Genomic DNA, 17,366 nt, shown 5'->3' with positions numbered 1-17,366 from the left:
GGCTAGCACTGAGACACCAAACTAGGTTTTCTTTTTTTTTTTTTTTTTTCAAACTAGGTTTTCTTAATCACAAGTAAGGGAAACTGGTACTACTTAGTTTAACAGAATAATTGGAAGGGTGGGATATTGGGTTGAATGATGGTGCTCTCCAAAAATATCTTCACATCATAACCTCCAGAGCCTTTGTTACTTTATTTAGAAAAGGGTCTGGGGATTCCCGGGTGGCTCAGCAGTTTAGCACCGGCCTTCAGCCCAGGGCATGATCCTGGAGTCCTGGAATCGAGGCCCATGTTGGGCTCCCTGCATGGAGCCTGCTTCTCCCTCTGCCTCTCTCTATATATCTCTCATGAATAAATAAATCAAATTTTAAAAAGAAAAAAAAAAGGTCTTTATAAGATGTAATTAAGGATCTTGAGATGAGGAAATCATCCTGGTAGGCCCAAAATCAAACTCCTGGGATAGAGACTCTGGTTGTCCTAGAATGGGACTGGTGTAAAGAAATGGCCAGTGCAGGTCTGTCTTTTTCAGTTCCCGAAAAGGGGATGTCACTGTGAGCATGGTTGATTCCATCTCATCATTTTGTGGGTTACAAACGTCAAAACCATGACTTACAGTATAATGTTGTTGCTGATCAGCCCTACCTTTGTAAAATCACATCAGTTATGACCACTTTGACAGAAGGGCAGATCCAGGTAAACACCAGAGAAACACATAAATCTGGGGAAATAAAAAGCAGAAATGAAGTCAAGAGGCTCAAACTCAGAGAATCAGAATCCCAACATCACTTGAAGTGAAAACAATTGTAGGAATTAAGTGTTGAAGGTATAAGCAGCTGAACAAGAGTTAACAAGAAGCCTGTGTTTCTCCTTCAGAAGCTCTAGTGCTTCCATCAGAGTTCCTATTAACAGAAAATAAAATGACCTACTCACACCGGGTAGGCTTGAGAAACATTTGAAAGTTAATGGCATCAAGTATAAATCACTGAAATGCCAATTTCTTTGGCTTTCCTGGTTGTTGCTTTGGGTTCACTCTACCTCAACCTTCTCCTCCAAGGGAAATATGGCAGGTGACTTCACATCCATTTCTCTTTTTCTAAAACTTAATTTTAAAACAACATCAGATTTATAGAATCACTGAAAAGACAGTGTAAAGTATCCCTAGTGAGCTATTTTGTAAAGTATGACTCAATTTCAGTCTTTCTGATGTTTTCTCATGAATGGACTGATGTTAGGGATCTGGAGAATATCATGTGGGTAATGAATGGCCCTTCTCATATATCATATCATATCAGGGGCCAGTGATATCAGCAAGACTAATTACTGTTGATATTAACCTTTGTAACTGAATTATTTTTTAATTTAAATTCAATTAGCCAACATATAGTACGTCATTAGTTTCAGATGTAGAGTTCAGTAATTCATCTGTTGCTTGTAACACCCAAAGCTCATCATATCACGTGCCCTTCTTAATTCCCATCACCCAGTTACCCCATCCCCTCATCCACCTTCCCTCCAGCAACCCTGTTTGTTTTCTAGAGTCAAGAGTCTTTCATCATTTGTCTCCCTCTCTTATTTCCTCCCATTCAGTTTTTCCTCCCTTCCCCTATTATCCTCTGCTCTATTTCTTATATTCCTTATACGAGTGAAAGCATATAATTGTCTTTCTCTGATTGACTTATTTTGCTCAGCGTTATTACTCCCCAGTTCCATCCATGTTGATGTAAATGGTAAGATTTCATCCTCTTTGATGGCTGAATAATATTCCATGATGTACATATATATCTTCTTTATCCATTCATCTGTTGATGGACATCTGGGTTCTTTCCAAAATTTGGCTATTGTGGACATTGCTGCTATAAACATTAGAGTGCAGGTGCCCCTTCATATCACTACATTTGTATCTTTGTGGTAAATACCTACTAGTGCAATTGCTGGGTTATAGGGTAGGTCTATTTTTAACTTCTTGAGGAAACTCCACTCTGTTTTCCAGAGTGGATGCACCAGCTTGCATTCCCACCGACAGTGTAAGAGGGTTCCATTTTCTCCACATCCTCACCAACATTTGTTGTTTTCTGACTTATTAATTTTAGCCATTCTCACTGGTGTAAAGTGTTATCTCATAGTAGTTTTGATTTGTATTTCCCTGATGACAAGTGATGTTGAGCATTTTTCATGTTTCTGTTGACCATTTTCATGTTTTCCTTAGAGAAATGTGTGTTCATGTCTTCTGCCTATTTCTTGAGTGGATTATTTATTTTCTGGGTGTTAGGTTTGATAAGTACTTTATAGATCTTAGATACTAGCCCTTTAGCTGAGTTAATTTCTATATAAGATGTGAGATATGTATTGAAGCCCCCCCCATCTGCCACCTTCTTTACATATGATCCTCCTTCTGTTCCAACATGATTTATTGAAAAGACTAGCATTTTTCCACTTAAATGCCTTTGAATCTGTGTTAAAAATCAGATGATTATATTGTGTGAGTCACTCCCAGATTCTCTATTCTATTCCATTTATTTGTAAATCTATCCTTTCACCTAATATACTGTCTTAATTACTTGTACTTTATAGTAAAGCTGAAAATTATTTCTGATGATTACTCTATTACATGGGAGTATACTAGCTTTCCTTGCCTTTTTCTATGTCTTATCATTTTTTTGTTAAAAGTCAAATATGTTGTGTAGATCAGTAGAAACTGGGGAAAATAGTTTATATACCTGGATATGGGCATGCTTTTCCTTCTGCTAGAATTATAAAGGAAGGTTTTGCATTAATCCAGTTAGTAATTCACTTATCTTGTCAATTAATTTCTTTTCTTCTTCTTTTCCTTTCTTCTTGCAATGGTTATACTCAGTACATCAGGGGTTTCAAATTCCTATAGATAGCTTGTTTCTAGGGTGGTGGATGTGTATCAGAGCAATGCCTGTTTGAGTTTTAGATCTTCCCCATGAGCTGTTCCTCAAAAGCTTCTATCTGCATATTCTTGTTCCTTTCCCATTCCTTTCCCAGTAGCATCTTGCTGTTACTGTCATTTGAAGTCTGCCAGTTGTGCGTTCAGCACTTAATCCTGACCTTGTCCCAAGACTAGACTTTTTCTCACCTTCTGTTCCTTTTCTTCAGTTGTAATGAGTGTTCACCAATGTTCTAGAGCTAGTGGGTTTTCCCTTTCCCCTGCTATATTAATATTTTTATTCTTATGGGTGAGGGGTCTTACCCATCTCCCTACAGGGCTACTGCCCCTCCCTCCAAGATCCTGTGGTTCTTCCCTACCTATTCTGTGAATACTCAATGGGATTCATGGAGAAAGAGCCTGCAAAAGTGTTGGAGGAAGTCATCAAGTGGACCTGCTCTGGTTGACCTGTTAGTTGGACAAAGGCAATTAGAGGCTCCTCACTTAATCCCTGTCCTTGAAATGTAAATTCTTCCCACCATTCCCACAGTGGAGGCCATTTCTAGGATGTGGCCCCAAGAAAGCAATGTGTCAATGGGACTATAGGGACTGAATACATAACAGAACCCCAGTCAGGTCTCCTAAACTTTAAGAATCTGATGCGCAGGTGTAGAGATCTACTCATCTTGTAGCTGCCCAAGACTAGCCTTGTATATAATTCCCTTGCTTATTAAGCCTGCTATCTACCACCTAGAGTGGTCTTTCTTTAGTCTTTCCTTGCCCTCTGTATATGGGGACCAATTTCAGATTTCACCTGAGAAGCTGCCAAGGTTGCAAAGCAACAAAAAGTGTGCCGACTCCTCCAGTTTCTGCAGCACCCAGTTCTACACTATTCCACCAGCCCACACATAGCCTTCATCAACTTTTCAGCTATCCTAGTGAGCTCTTCTTATTTGTGTCCCATTGCATCTGCTCCAAGTAAGCACATATTCATATGTCCTCTCTCCCTGGAATCACTTTCTCTTTTCAGATTTTGGGCCAGTTTTTTGTTCTGTGACCTCAGGGGTCTAATGAGTGCTTGTTTGTTTGCTTTAAATTAAGACTATTTTTTAAGAGAAGTTTTAAGTTCACAGAAGAATTAAAAGGAAGGTACAGAGATTTCTCACATACTTCCTGCCCTTGCACATGCATAGCTTCCTTTACTCTCAACATCATTTACCACAGCAGTGCATTTGTTATAACTGATGAACCTACCTGGACACATCATTATCACTCAAAGTCCACAGTTTACATTAGGGTTCACTCTTGGTGGTGTACGTCCAATTGATTTTTTTAAGTCACAAAGTTGAATTTAGTTTGGTTATTTGTAAGATTGAGAACATCACCAATTCTAGCTCTCTGCATTCTTCGCAGGAAGAAGTTAGAACCTGGTCAATTCTGCTGTTTAAAAACTTGATGTGAAAGATCAGATGGGAGTTCAAACTATCCTCATTTAATCCAGATCAACTGTATCCTCTTGTTGATCCAGAACCTTACACAGTTGTAAAGTATTTTTGATGGGTTGGTATTATGGACTAAAGAATACAGACCAAGAAATGGTTTTGAAATCCTGATTCTAGACCAGTCATGTAAAATATTCCAGGAAGTTTTTACTTACTAATCATGGTTTTCTATTCTATTTTGTTAAGCCTCTTATTCAATAGACCATCTTTAGTATTTTATTCATATACTGAAAATCTAATTTGTTAATCCACTGAAAATAATATTTTTGTGTGCCAAATTGTAGTACTCAGTACAGTGCACTTTATACCAGTTCTAAGCAAGAGATATAGTGGCAAACTATCATTACTCCCAGGAGCATAGTCTTGGGTTGTTCTAATTTACTATTTGTGAAACTATCTCTGTCAAATACAGTGGTGTTTATGCTCAGTGCTCAGGTGCAGAAATAGGTGTGAGGGAAAGGGAGAGCCCTAGAACAGAGAACTCTATGCATTTTGCCAATGCAGAGACCAATAGCCCTAGGAGTAGCTCCTTTTCAAATGTTTAGCATCGTTGGAGATGTTTCCTAAACAGATGTCCAAACTCAATCTGAGAGATAAACTTTTACTATTCTCTTCTCTTGATCAAAGTTCAAAACAGCAGCTGCTATCAGTTCAATAAATATAATTATGATTGTTGATATTGAATACAACCATATGCTCTAATTCTTTGACTTTCTTGCTGTTATTTTCCAAATTTATCTCTCCTCAAATCTAGGAAACTATAAAACAGGGATTTAACAGTGATATTAAGCAGCAGCAATGATCTCTGCCACTGAGTTTAAATACATCTGTCCTGAAGATGGCTAGAATCGAGTTGGAGAGACAGGATCTATATATGAGAGAGTAATTGCTAATACCAGACAGGATATACTTAGTACCAATTGAATTGCATAAACATGGCACATTCATCAAATGTCATCTCTGAAGCCCAGGGCAGACCAAGAAGCAATAACTTCAACTTAGTCCTGTAGGCACATCTAGGCATAGAGAATGAGGTGGGATATAGACATAAGGAATTGTATTAGAAAAGCCATACAGGCTAAAATGTACATAACATGTTGAGGAAACATTGTCTAGACTCATGTAGTTTACCTAAAAATTCAAAGTGTACTATAAAATAAGCTCAAATTAGTTTATTGGTAGCATCCAGTGGGCTGTAAAATTAACTGCTCATCTACACAGAACTCTTCAGTTTAGTCTGGTAACACCTCCTTTCTTTAGGGAACTGCTGTCTCCCATCCCACCCCCAATTCAACCACATAGTTCCAATGGAGCCTGACAATAACTGCCTCTCTTTCTGTACCCCCAACTCTTCCTATTGCTACCCCCAAGGTATTCAGTAAGAGACCTTCCTTATGATGTGTGCATTTGGAATTACTTAAAGAAAATTTTTTTCTGTCCAATGGAAATCTATAGAAGTGTGAGGCTAAAGTTGCCAGAGGCCACAAAGAATGGAAGCTATCAGAGAGAACAAGGAAGAGAGACAAGCAAGGAATCCTGATGATGTTCAAGTCCCTGGTTCTAGCCACATATTTTCTTCCTACTATTTAGTTTTGTGAATCATTGGCTTTCCCTTTTCCCCCAAGCTAGTTTCTGTAATTCATAAACAGGAGCCCTGACTAATATATAGAGTAAGTAAGAGGTCTTTGAATGTCAGACAAAGGTGTGTGGATTAGAGGAGCTGTGATGCTTGCCAGGTTCCATCTGAGAACACTTAATTAGATAATATTCACCTATAAACACAATAGGAACCATTAAAGTTTTAAGAAAGATTTTGATGTTTGCAAAAGTAGAATTTTAAGAAGATTATTCTGACGGGAGTGAATAAAATGGATTGGAGCAGGAATAGGTTAGAGATTATTAAACCAGATGAGTTTGACTATTAGAATAGTTCAGCCATGAGGTAAGTAGGCAACCCAGACTGCAGGTGGGAGCCCAGAGTGGAAAGGAAAGATCACAGTAAAAACCATTAATCTTTCCAGGAGAGTCATCAGAGGAAGAGCACCATCACTGGGCATTTGGTTATGACTAATGGATTGAGATTCTGTCCTTTTCCAAATATTTAATACAAAATAAGTCTCCCATTTCCTTGGGTTTTCTTGAGTCTTTTCCCAGGGAAATCCACCTCATCTTTTGAGACACAAAAGCTTAAGTCATATTTCCACAAAAATCCTTCTAACTAAAACAAAGACATCTTCCAAATTGACATTTCAATAGCAATTTTGGTTTTTCATGACTCACTGACTTCAGACAAGAGGAGGTAAACAGGACAGATCATGCATAAAACCTGTGTCGTTCTCATGCAATCATAGGTTTCTGAAAGACATGAGGTCATCTATTCATCTCTCCTGCCTTGGTCCAGCCATTCCTAAACCATCCTGGAAAGTGATAACCTTGTATTTAAGCATTTTTAAAGCATCTTATTGCTACAGTGATTCCCTTAACACACATACACACACGTACATACACACACAAGCACATCACACATGTGCACAGATATGAACACACAGCATATATGTATGTGCACACATGCATGCATACACATGAACACAGCACACACAGACACCAGAACCCAATTTCTGCACTTAATAGCTCTCACTCTGACATCGAGATTGGGCAAAATGGTTTGTTTAATGGAAACTTTTACTTTCTTGGAATTTTAGAGCAGGTGGCCTTTAATTCAACCTACTGTTTACCAAACTTAACCTAATCATGAGGATCACTTGGGATGTTTATTCAAAATGTACATTCTCTAGCATCCTCCCAGAATGATTCTGAGTCATGGGTCAGGACTCGGGTGCCAGAATTCTTATTGGGCAATTTTGGAAAACATTATATCTAATCCTTAAGAATCCAAATGAGGCTGCAAGAAATTAAGTTGCACAGCTTCTATCAGAACTCGGAGTTTCTCAGTCCTATCAAGACTCTTGTTTTACTTTATGCTTTTCCTAACAAAGATGGGGAACCACCAGCTTTCTCTCTGGAGTGTGTTTAATCCCATCATGTATGTGCCTATCCTTGCATTTAGCACCTGACAATTTAACTGTCTCCCTTGATGCTGATATTATGGTAATGATATCAACAGCAATAATAATAATAATCACTATAACTTATTAAATGCTTTTCTGTTAGATATGGGTCCATTTAGGTTGTTAGAAAACAATGTTTTATAAAGGCAAAAGCTAGGAAGTGACTGATTCATCTGATTTGCCATTGTTTCTACATTGACCTTGGTACTCACAGTAAATGTCATTTATTGAGAACTTGTGAGGAACAAAGTCCCACCCTTAAGACTATTACAGACATCATCTCATTATATCCCAGTAACCCAGTTATCAAATCACCATCATCATTTTACTAGAAGCCAACAGCCTTCAGCTGACTTCCCCTAACATCCACCATTCTTTCATTTGGGATTTATATTATTATATTGTGTTTGGACTGGGTATATTTGCCTGATCTAGTCCCAGCTATCTCAAGTCTTATACATCCTTCCAATGACCAACCCCAATTGCACCTTTAGATTTAAGCTTGAGGTATCAAACATCACTCCTGAGATAGAGAGCAAGAGTCAAGAAGAAGAAGAAGAAGAAAAAAAAAACCCACAATTTGAAAAACAGAAATCCACTAGCCAGGAATCCAAGAGTAATGGTTTTGCATGGAAAACTCCATCTGTTTTTTGTGGGATCTGGATCAGATTTTTCCCTCCAGCCACGAGAATATGCCACTCAAAAGGATCTGCCTTGGATGGTGACAAGATGTACTCTGCCATTAAGCACTCGTGGCAAGGAAAGCATCCAGGATTTGCTTACTAAGAGAGGATGGCAAAAGAAGTAAGCTTTCCTAAAGCCTCCAGAATAAATTTTTGTTTAAACCCAACCATGGAGTTAAGACTGGGTATAAAAAAGACTTAAAGCCAACAGACTGGCACTTGGGTGTAGCTGGCACTATATCTTTCCCTAATTATTTGAAAATATGCTGTTGACTAAGCCACATTTAAAGAATAGGGAATATCATAATGAAGTTTCTAGAAAAAATAAAATGGGGTCCGGGAATAAAAGAAAAATAAGAGCAGATTCTACCTAGAAATAAGTAGCTGTCTTTCTCAGAAGTGGGTCCATGTGAGTTAATAAACCTTCAGTAAAAGAAAAAAGGGATTAGGAGACACGCCTAATTTTAAATCCTGTCTCTTCTCCTAAATGGTGTGATTGGTTTGGGGCTCAGCCTTCCTGTCTGCACCATTGATAGAATAAAACCTCAGAAGCTTATCTGGTCATTCCACATAAGTTTCTATCACAGTACTTGGCATAATAAACAAGTGTTTTTAAAAACTTATTCCTTCATAAGACATAAATTCACACGAGGGATGACACCCAACCATTTTGTGTGATTGTTTGAGGGAAATGATAAATGGGCGTTCCTCCAGGAAACTATGCTGGTCATTTGGTTCAGAGCCGTAACCACTTCACCACAAAATGGAAGAGAGGGCAAGTCAGGAGGAGGCAGTTGAGGGGACAAGAAGGCATTTACAGGCCTGGGTTTTATTCTGGGCCCCAGACATGCTGGGCCTCCCTAGGCAAGTCAGTGAATACCACTATGGTATTCCAATGGGAATGGTGCTGTTCAGAGTATACAGAGTATAGACACAGTGCACCTGCAGCAAGATGGGTTTTGACAAATGTGGCACCAAGCTATTGCAGAAATCATAGAGAGAGTAGATGCAGGCATTGTAGGGATGTTTTCCCTTCACAGGCACAGCAGACATTGTGAATTTTTCAATTAAAGTAAGACCCTCTTTAAGATGAAACTCTCTAACAGCCACTGACATTTGAGAGGTTGAGTCAGCATATCCCCCCAAAGTCAGATAGTTCACTGAATGTTCAGTGAAGCCACATCAATCACTTTGACTTCCTTTTGATGAACTGTATAAAAGAAAATCTCGCTCAGAAGGAACCATTCCAATTGGAAATAATCTTAAAGGACAGCTGAAAGTAACATTCACGGAATACCTGTCGTGCCAATATCTTACCTTTTTATGTTCATTCTCTTAACAGCTTTACAAATTAGGCCTTAATACTCCCATTTTAAAGATAAAGGGCTATGGCCCAAAGACAATAAGTTAGATGCCCACCATTTCATTGCAAGTGAATAACAGAAACTCCATTTTGTCTTTTAGAATCCGATATTTCATTCTATCACACTGGCTCAAAGACATTAGGGAAGTCAGAATGGTCAATTAAGAAGCAAGGTGTGAGTATTTTAATGTTGTATTTAATGTCCTCAGCATTTTCTTTTGGCCTTGGTGTTGAGGAGAAATTAGTTTCACACAATTATTGAGTTTTGCCCACAGACATTTATGCCATGCAGTATCCACCTATTCTGTTTCCACCCCAAGTAGGTGAACAGAAATTCAATTCTGACAGTAACAAGCCAGAGGTAGCACAGACCTCATAGGTTAAGTCTTCCACAAGACTGCCTCCATTTCAGAAGTTAGCCACCAGACAGCCACAAGCCTCAGGGTTCTTCAGGCCATGAAAACTTCTGACAGACTAGATACAAAAAAAGGGGGGTTCCCATGCCCCCAGATTCAATGATTTGCTGGAATGACTCTCAGAACTCAGGAAACACTATACTTATGATTATACTTTTTATAAAGGATACTCCTAAGGCTAAGATCTGGAAGGGTCCCAGATATGGAGCTTCTGTGCTCTCTCCCTGGAGAATCAGATGTGCATCACCCTCCCAGCACAGCAATAATGTGTTTACAAACCAGAAAGCTCCACTGTCTGGAGTTTTTATTGGGGTTTCATTACATGAGCATGATTGATTGAACTCAATTTCCAGCCCTTCTCCATGCCACAGATGTAGATTGCTCAAAGTCCCAACTCTCTAAAAATTATCTAGGGGCCTACCTTGAGCCATTTCATTAGCATAAAAACAGTATTATTTATTACTTGGGATAGTCCAAGGATTAGAGTATCCCTTCCATGAACAAAGGCCAATCAAATTCTTTATTATATGTCATTGTTCTATCCCATCCCACTTAGACCAAATTTGTTCTGTTTTCTAGCACCTTCAATTCTGTCAGGGGCACTACCAACCACCCTTTAAGTCTGCCACAGCTGAGAATTTGGAGCTGTCTTTGACTGTTTTTCCTTTGCTCTTCTCAAGTAGCGTGATTTCCCTTGGGTTGATTTTCTTCTCCAGGTTTCCTGGATTCATCCTCTCCTCAAGTTCTCCTACCATTGTTACCACAGCCATTCAGAATTCAAACCCTCAGGTTGTTGTGGAGCTTCTTAACCGATCTGTCTATCCCACATTCATTTACTTTAATACTTCTTGCACACAACTATCAGATCAATCTTCCTTAAACATCCAAGTAATTAGAGGTGATTTGTTCCTTTAAGCATCTTGAATGAGGATCTGTTTTCTCTGTGCTCTAAGGTCCTCTGTGACATTATGCTTCCTTGCCTTTTGCTCAAAGCAGAGATCAGAAAAACCATCACTGTGCCAAATAGTCTTGAGGAAAAGTACACAAGTAACTGGAATGAGCACTGATTCTAGAGTCCAAAAGGTTTGGGTTTGAATCATGATGCAACTGTAGGCTACAGATGCCTACCATTGTAGATGCACTGTATAGGGCAGAGATGTAAGGTGTGGCAGTATATAGATACTTAAATACAGAAAATCAAATCTGCAGTTAAATGGGTATTTTTCACACTCACCACACATTTCTCTAAACTCTTCCTTTTTAAGACACTATGCTAATTTCTTATTGATGCTGAAACAAATTACCATGAACAGGGGTTTAAACAATATGAATTCATTTTCTTATAGTATTGGAGGTCAGAAGTCCAGAATGAGTTTCATTAGACTAAACTCAAGATGTTGTCAAGGCTGTGTTCATCCTGGATGCTCTGGGGTAGCATCTGTTTCCTTATCTTTTCCAGTTCAAGGCCACCTGTACTCCTTAAGTCTGTTCTCCATCTTCAAAGCCCTCTAAATCAGGCCAAGTCCTTCTCATGTTACCACCTCTCTGGTTCTCCTTCCTCTGCCTATTTTTTCCACAGTTAAGGACCCATGTGAGTACATGGGGTCCACCTGAACAATCCAAACTAACTCCCCATTTTAACATCAGCTAATTAACAACCTTAATGTATCCACACCCCTACTTCCCTTTTGTCATATAATGTAACATATTCAGAAGTCCCTGAGATTAGGAAACAGACATCTTTGGCAAGGGGAGGGCATTATTCTGTCTCATACTAAGTTCAGGTGAAGTATTACCTAGGAAGCTTATCCTAATGACTCTCATTTGTTTTGCTCTCTTTCCTATAGTTCAGTAGTTTTCAATTTTGTCACCTGTGACACTTTAAAAAATATTGATGTCTTGGTTCCATTCTTGAGACTGGTGGGGGGTTAAATTGGTCCATGGTGTGACCTGAGCAAAGGACATTTTTGCAAAGCTCTCCCACTGACTCTAAAGTGCACCCAAGGTTGAGAACCACTGCTCCAGTAAATGTCTGTGTTTTCATCTTATCTCTCAATGTAGAGAGGAGGTATATCACATGATAATTAAAAGGAAGACTGCAGAATGCCTATATTCATACCTCTTGGCTCCACTTCTAACTAGTGGTCAAAACTTGAGCTATTTAAGCAATCCCTTGGTGCCTCTGATTCTTCATTTGTAAACTGGGAGGAATAAAAAGGCCTCCTAGCTTTGCTGAGAAGGTTGAATGACATAATGTATATAAAAGGGTTTAGTGAGGCACATGCCTTATCTTTGAAACTCATCTAGAAGCTCTGACTGGACATAACCAACCGCTCTTTCTGTGGTTCTCAAAAAATACTTGTTATTTGATGGACAGAAAACAAGCAAGTGTGGCCAAACCACATGATTGCAGCTCTTTGAGCCATAAATCTTATTTTAGTTTATTTTTAGAATCATTTTGTCATATCTTCATTCTCCAAATATCTTCAACCAGTGTAGGCTGAATTCGCGTTAGAATCTTTCTGGAAGCTTTTTAAAAGCTTCAGCCTCAGGGTCCAGCTCCCCCCCTCCTCCCTGAGATATTAACTGACACCCAGACATCAGTATCTTTTAGTCCTTCAGGTAATTATAATACAGAGCAAGGGATTAGAATCTCAGACCTGGACTAGATCTCTACAACTGTTGCACTCTGAGTACATGTAACAAAAGTAATGACTTATACCTGGGAATGCCATGGTGGGTCTACTGACTGGGAAAGAGTGTAGTAAAAAGGAAGTAGGAAACAGAAGGGATTTAAAAAGTTGTAGTGTAGTAGGAAGGGAGGGAGGGAAGAAGGGAGGGAGAGGGGGAGAGAGAGAGAGAGAGAGAGAGAGAGAAAGCAGACACAGAGAAAGTAAGGAAAGAAAGATGGTCAAGTATACCTAAAATTTATCTCTGGATGACGTGTTAGTATTCATGCTATGTATTAACTATGCTCTTCTACCCCAACTGGGCCTTGTGGAGAGATTGGTATCCACAGAAAGAGTTTCATTAGAGTGGAGACTCTATGTCCTTCCAACAGTGTGTACTCATATTTCAACAAACCCAAATTCAACAGCTGCACAGATTTGTTCTGTGGCCACTGAGGTAGGTAGTACTAGAAGTTGTGTAAAAAAAGACTAAGCTGAAAGTTTGGGGCTATTCCTTAATAGCCCCTGGGTAGTACACAGGTCACTATGGGGACCGCAAGGAACGTGAGTCAGAGGAGAAAATTACTCAAGCAAGTTGCCCAATCTCCTAACATCCGGTGGTGGAGAAAGTCTCTAAGTAACCTCAAGGTGACTCCCAGGCAGGTGGCCAGAGCACAAAGAAATTTCCTATCTGCTGTAAATGATCTATAGCAAAAATTACGTCACAACTCGAATTTACATATCTACTTATAACGTAGAAAATTCTTCCCCACTTATGATCTTATCTGATTTTTTTTTCCAGTGGGGAAAAAAAACACCTTTGTAAGATACATGGGTTAAATATTATCGCCATACTGGAGATGATAACTTAAGTCTTAGGCAGTGAGTGACTGATAGAGATAATCCTATCTCCTTTATGGATGCACTTTTCCTTAAGAAAAGAATAATTAATCATGGCATAAATGATTACAGATATACTGTAAGTATTTAAAAACCATTTGTCAAGGTGCTGAAAATCAGGACCAGTAGGGTACAGTGAGGCTCCATCTAAGAAGGAAAATGAGCCTGGGGAGGTGTTTTGATATGGAATAACAGCAATTTCCACTGGGAAATGGAAATTTAAAATCAACAGTATATTTCCCTGCAAAAAAAGATTATACATAACATATAACTACATATATATTTCTGCAGTGAACATGAAATTTCATTTACCAAATGTTATCATGTTAAAAGTCAGACATTTTGTTAATACTAGTTACTGATTATTAAATATCTGAATAGCAGAATAAGACAAGGTTCTTGACATGCATTAACAATCGAGTCCTAACAACTGCCCAACAATATAGGTCATTATTACAAGATTATTCTCCATTCATGTTCAAGGAGACTGAGGCCCACCCAGCCAAGGCCCCACAGCTCGCGGATGGCAGAGCCATGATTCAGACCCAGGTCGCTCTGACTCCCAGCTCATGCTTTTTCCACTGCTCTATGCCATCTCTTCTAAGCCCATAATTAAGCAAAATAATATACTCTTCACAAATGAAAAGATCTCATGCACGAAAGTGACGAGACAACTTTTGGTTGATGGGCTTCCAAATATGCAGTGGATCCTTTTTCTGGAAACCGCATTTGGCATAAGGGGGCCTAAAGTCCAGACAGTTTTCATGACGTAACTCAAGGTCTCCGTGAATGTTAGCCTTGAGTCTGAAATAGCTCTGAGCCCTCCCATCCTGGCATCTTCCCTGCAACGCCCCCTAGTACCCCCAGCCGAGCTCAGACTGCCCACAGGATTTGCAGGTGGGTGAGTTGACAATGCTGGTGGGGTTTGAAACAAGGTACATCATGATCCCCTTCTTCATCCCAGTAACTATTTCCAATGCTCTCACTCTCCCTTGGAGCTTATTCTCGGCTCTGTAGGACTTCATGTTTGTTTGTTTTGCCTTCAGGTTTAAAAAGGAGTCTTAGCAGCAGTTCAAGACCTTTATAAAATTAATCTGTCATTACTTAGAGCCATCCAGAGGGCTGCTGAAAAGGAATGACACTCTGCGAGGTGGTGCCTGAGACCAGATTTTGAGTGTGATCTGGTTTTGCATAAAACTCATTTTCATGGTGTTTCTCTTATATCCAATCCCACTTGTCTTAATCAAAGAGCATCTTCCCTCAAGTCCTAAAGTCAGCCAAGAGTACACCCCATGGTTCTTATCATACCCAACAGCCTTACCTGTGAGGCCCAGTGATCCTGCAGCTCTGGTTGCTCAGCAGGTCACTGCCTCCCTCAGTCTTCCTTGGTCCCATGCCTTGTCTTCCTTGAGACCCTTTCCTACCAGGGCTTAGTTTCTGTCAAAATGGAAGCAATAAAAAGGAGTGAATAGGGACACTGGAATTCCAGACCAAAGAACCCACTCTGAGTTTACTTCCTGCTTCCCTCAATCAGCTGATGTGGGTGACCAGGGACTAGTCACTTACCTGTTGGAGACTCCTTTTCTCACATATAAAGCAGAGATCACAGTAGTACGTCCTACTTATCTCACAGACCTATAGGAAGGATCAGAAGAGACAGCAGACAAAAAACAATCCAGTAAAATGTGAGGTAAGCATTAGTTCCTTCACTGCTGCTCCTGTGACTGGAGACTGCCTCCTGGAGCTGCCCTTGACACTGGGGAGGCAAAACTGGAAGTGAATTATCATATGTTGCCATGTGATGGGATAAGGTGTAGAGTGTCAAGGGGGCCTGGAGGAGGGATCCTGGGTGATGTCTGGGATAGGGGACACAGCCAGATTCCAGGAAGAATTCACAGAGGAAGTCAGATTTGAGCCAGGCCATGATGGCTGAATGGGCGTTCTCTGAGAAAACAAAGAAACAAAGAGCGTCTCAGGACAAAAGACCAGCACATATAAAGAACTGCTTATGGTAACATAAATTTCCGTCACCTTAGTCCCAGGAAGGTCACAATGGCTTTAAGCAGAAAGTGGAATAATAAGAAGCATGTTTAAGAAAGATTATTTTAGAGGCAGTGGGGCAAGGAAAAGAAGAGAAAAGTTAGTTTTTGTTGCTACTATTATTATTATAAGAGATAATCTCTCCTGTGGGCCTGAATAGAGATTAAGTATGATTTAAGAGTTCAATTGTCCTCTGCATGAAAGAAACATCGTGAACCCTGGGGCAAGACTGGGAGGGGCAAAGAGGCATTGGCCTTCCTTTCAAGGTCAGGTGACATGCCAGAGTAGGATAAAGACTCTCTTTCTAGAGAGTGGAGATTCCTACTGTCAGTAACCTCAAAAAAGAGTTGATGCTGGAAAAAGAAATGGAGCCCAGGATGACAAAATTCATCTCTGAGCCTGGACTCCATGAAGTCTAGATAAGTTCAAAGACAAAGATAGTCCTGGAGATGCCACGAGACCCCTGAGAGGGACCCCAGGAGAACGCACTTGGGTCTATCATGCCTGAGTGTCTCCACATCAAACAGCAGTGTATTTCCCCCTGATTTAATCCCCATCTCTTATCCCAGAGCCATCAGCCATGTCATGAAAACTTGTTAACTAACTAGTCTCAGCTGTATCCAAAGAAAAATGAAGCTCATCCAGACCGGGACCATGGATGATAGTGAAAAGCAGTGAGGATAATGGTCAATGTTTATCAAGCCAAGAATGAAGAGTTAGGAGCTTAGGTGGATTACCTTATTATCTCAACAATCCTGAGATTACAGAACTGCAGTTAACTTCATTTTACAGTTAAGAAATCTAAGGTTTAGTGTGGTTAGAGAATGTGCGCAAATCACACAGCTTATATGCAACATTCTGTCTCCAAAGCTAATTCCGCTGCTACCCTGGACTATCTCCAAACTTTGGTCCAAGTGAGCAATGGCTGTACCCATGCATGGAGTGGAAACAACAGAGACTGGTAGTGTCGTGAGGAGCAATCTCAGATGGAGCAGCTGTGGTGGGTCCATGGCCAAAAGATGCAAGTGCAGGTAACAACGCACATTAATACTGGGACAGTAGGAGATGTGGCCTAAGGCTGCTCTGAGAGCCAAAAGAAAGGTCAGGAAACATCGAAATGAAGACTAAGCCCCTGTTCACACTGATAAGCAGCACCAAGCGGCCAGACTTAGCCTTTCCAATGCGGCCATCTTGATGCTTACCAGTTGATGAGGCCTGAGGGACTTCCAATTTACCATTATATGGCCACGAGTATTGTTTTCACAGAGGAAAAGAAGAGGAAAATATCAAGAACTTATTAAGTGGCCCATAATCAAATTTCAAACTTGAAAATTCCTGAGAAAAAAACTATTCTACGTGGACCTAAACAAATTACACGCTGATAGCATGCTGTTTGTAGAGCCCTCTGACTTAATCTGCTGTTCTATTATCAACTCCACTGTTACTAATGGATTTTCTTTGGAACTCAATTCTAGCAGAGCAAGGAAGAAACTGGCAGCAGCACAAGAAGCTGCTTTAAAGGCAAATAACATCAATATCTACCCCTGGGGCCTCAAAGACATGTGGTTACCTTCAAAACTAGTCCCAAGGGAGCTCTCTGGAGTCTTATCCTCTCCAGATAAGGCTTCTTCACTTCCATAATCTCAATAGAACATTCTACAGTTCACAGATGACCTTCCCACTATAACTCTTCCAAATAATGTAGGCGCATCTCAAGTTCCTTACCCCTCAAAAGGTAGAAATCTAAATCAGCAGCAGCACGACAGCATCTGGAAGGTTGTTAGAAATGCAAAATCTCAGGCCCCACCAAAGACATAATAAATCAGAATCCTCATT

General features: G+C 40.0%; 1 long non-coding RNA gene across 3 annotated transcripts in view; it reads right to left on the bottom strand.

Moving 5' to 3' along the window:
- Positions 1-17,366, bottom strand: part of LOC118354188 (uncharacterized) — a 285,418-nt gene that overhangs the window by 26,480 nt on the left and 241,572 nt on the right. For 2 of the 3 annotated variants that reach the window (XR_004814213.2, XR_007401522.1), the window contains exons 2-4: positions 15,057-15,125; positions 14,812-14,927; positions 642-717 (exon numbers count right to left, since the gene is read on the bottom strand). This is a non-coding gene — a long non-coding RNA (uncharacterized LOC118354188). The remainder of the gene's footprint in view (positions 1-641; positions 718-14,811; positions 14,928-15,056; positions 15,126-17,366) is intronic. The other variant, XR_004814214.2, reaches the window with a different exon arrangement.

The sequence above is a fragment of the Canis lupus genome, chromosome 13, assembly GCF_003254725.2.
Source record: "Canis lupus dingo isolate Sandy chromosome 13, ASM325472v2, whole genome shotgun sequence".
Taxonomy (NCBI): Eukaryota; Metazoa; Chordata; class Mammalia; order Carnivora; family Canidae; genus Canis; species Canis lupus.
Note: the sequence above shows the minus strand (reverse complement) of the source record. Positions and strands in the feature narration are given on the sequence as shown.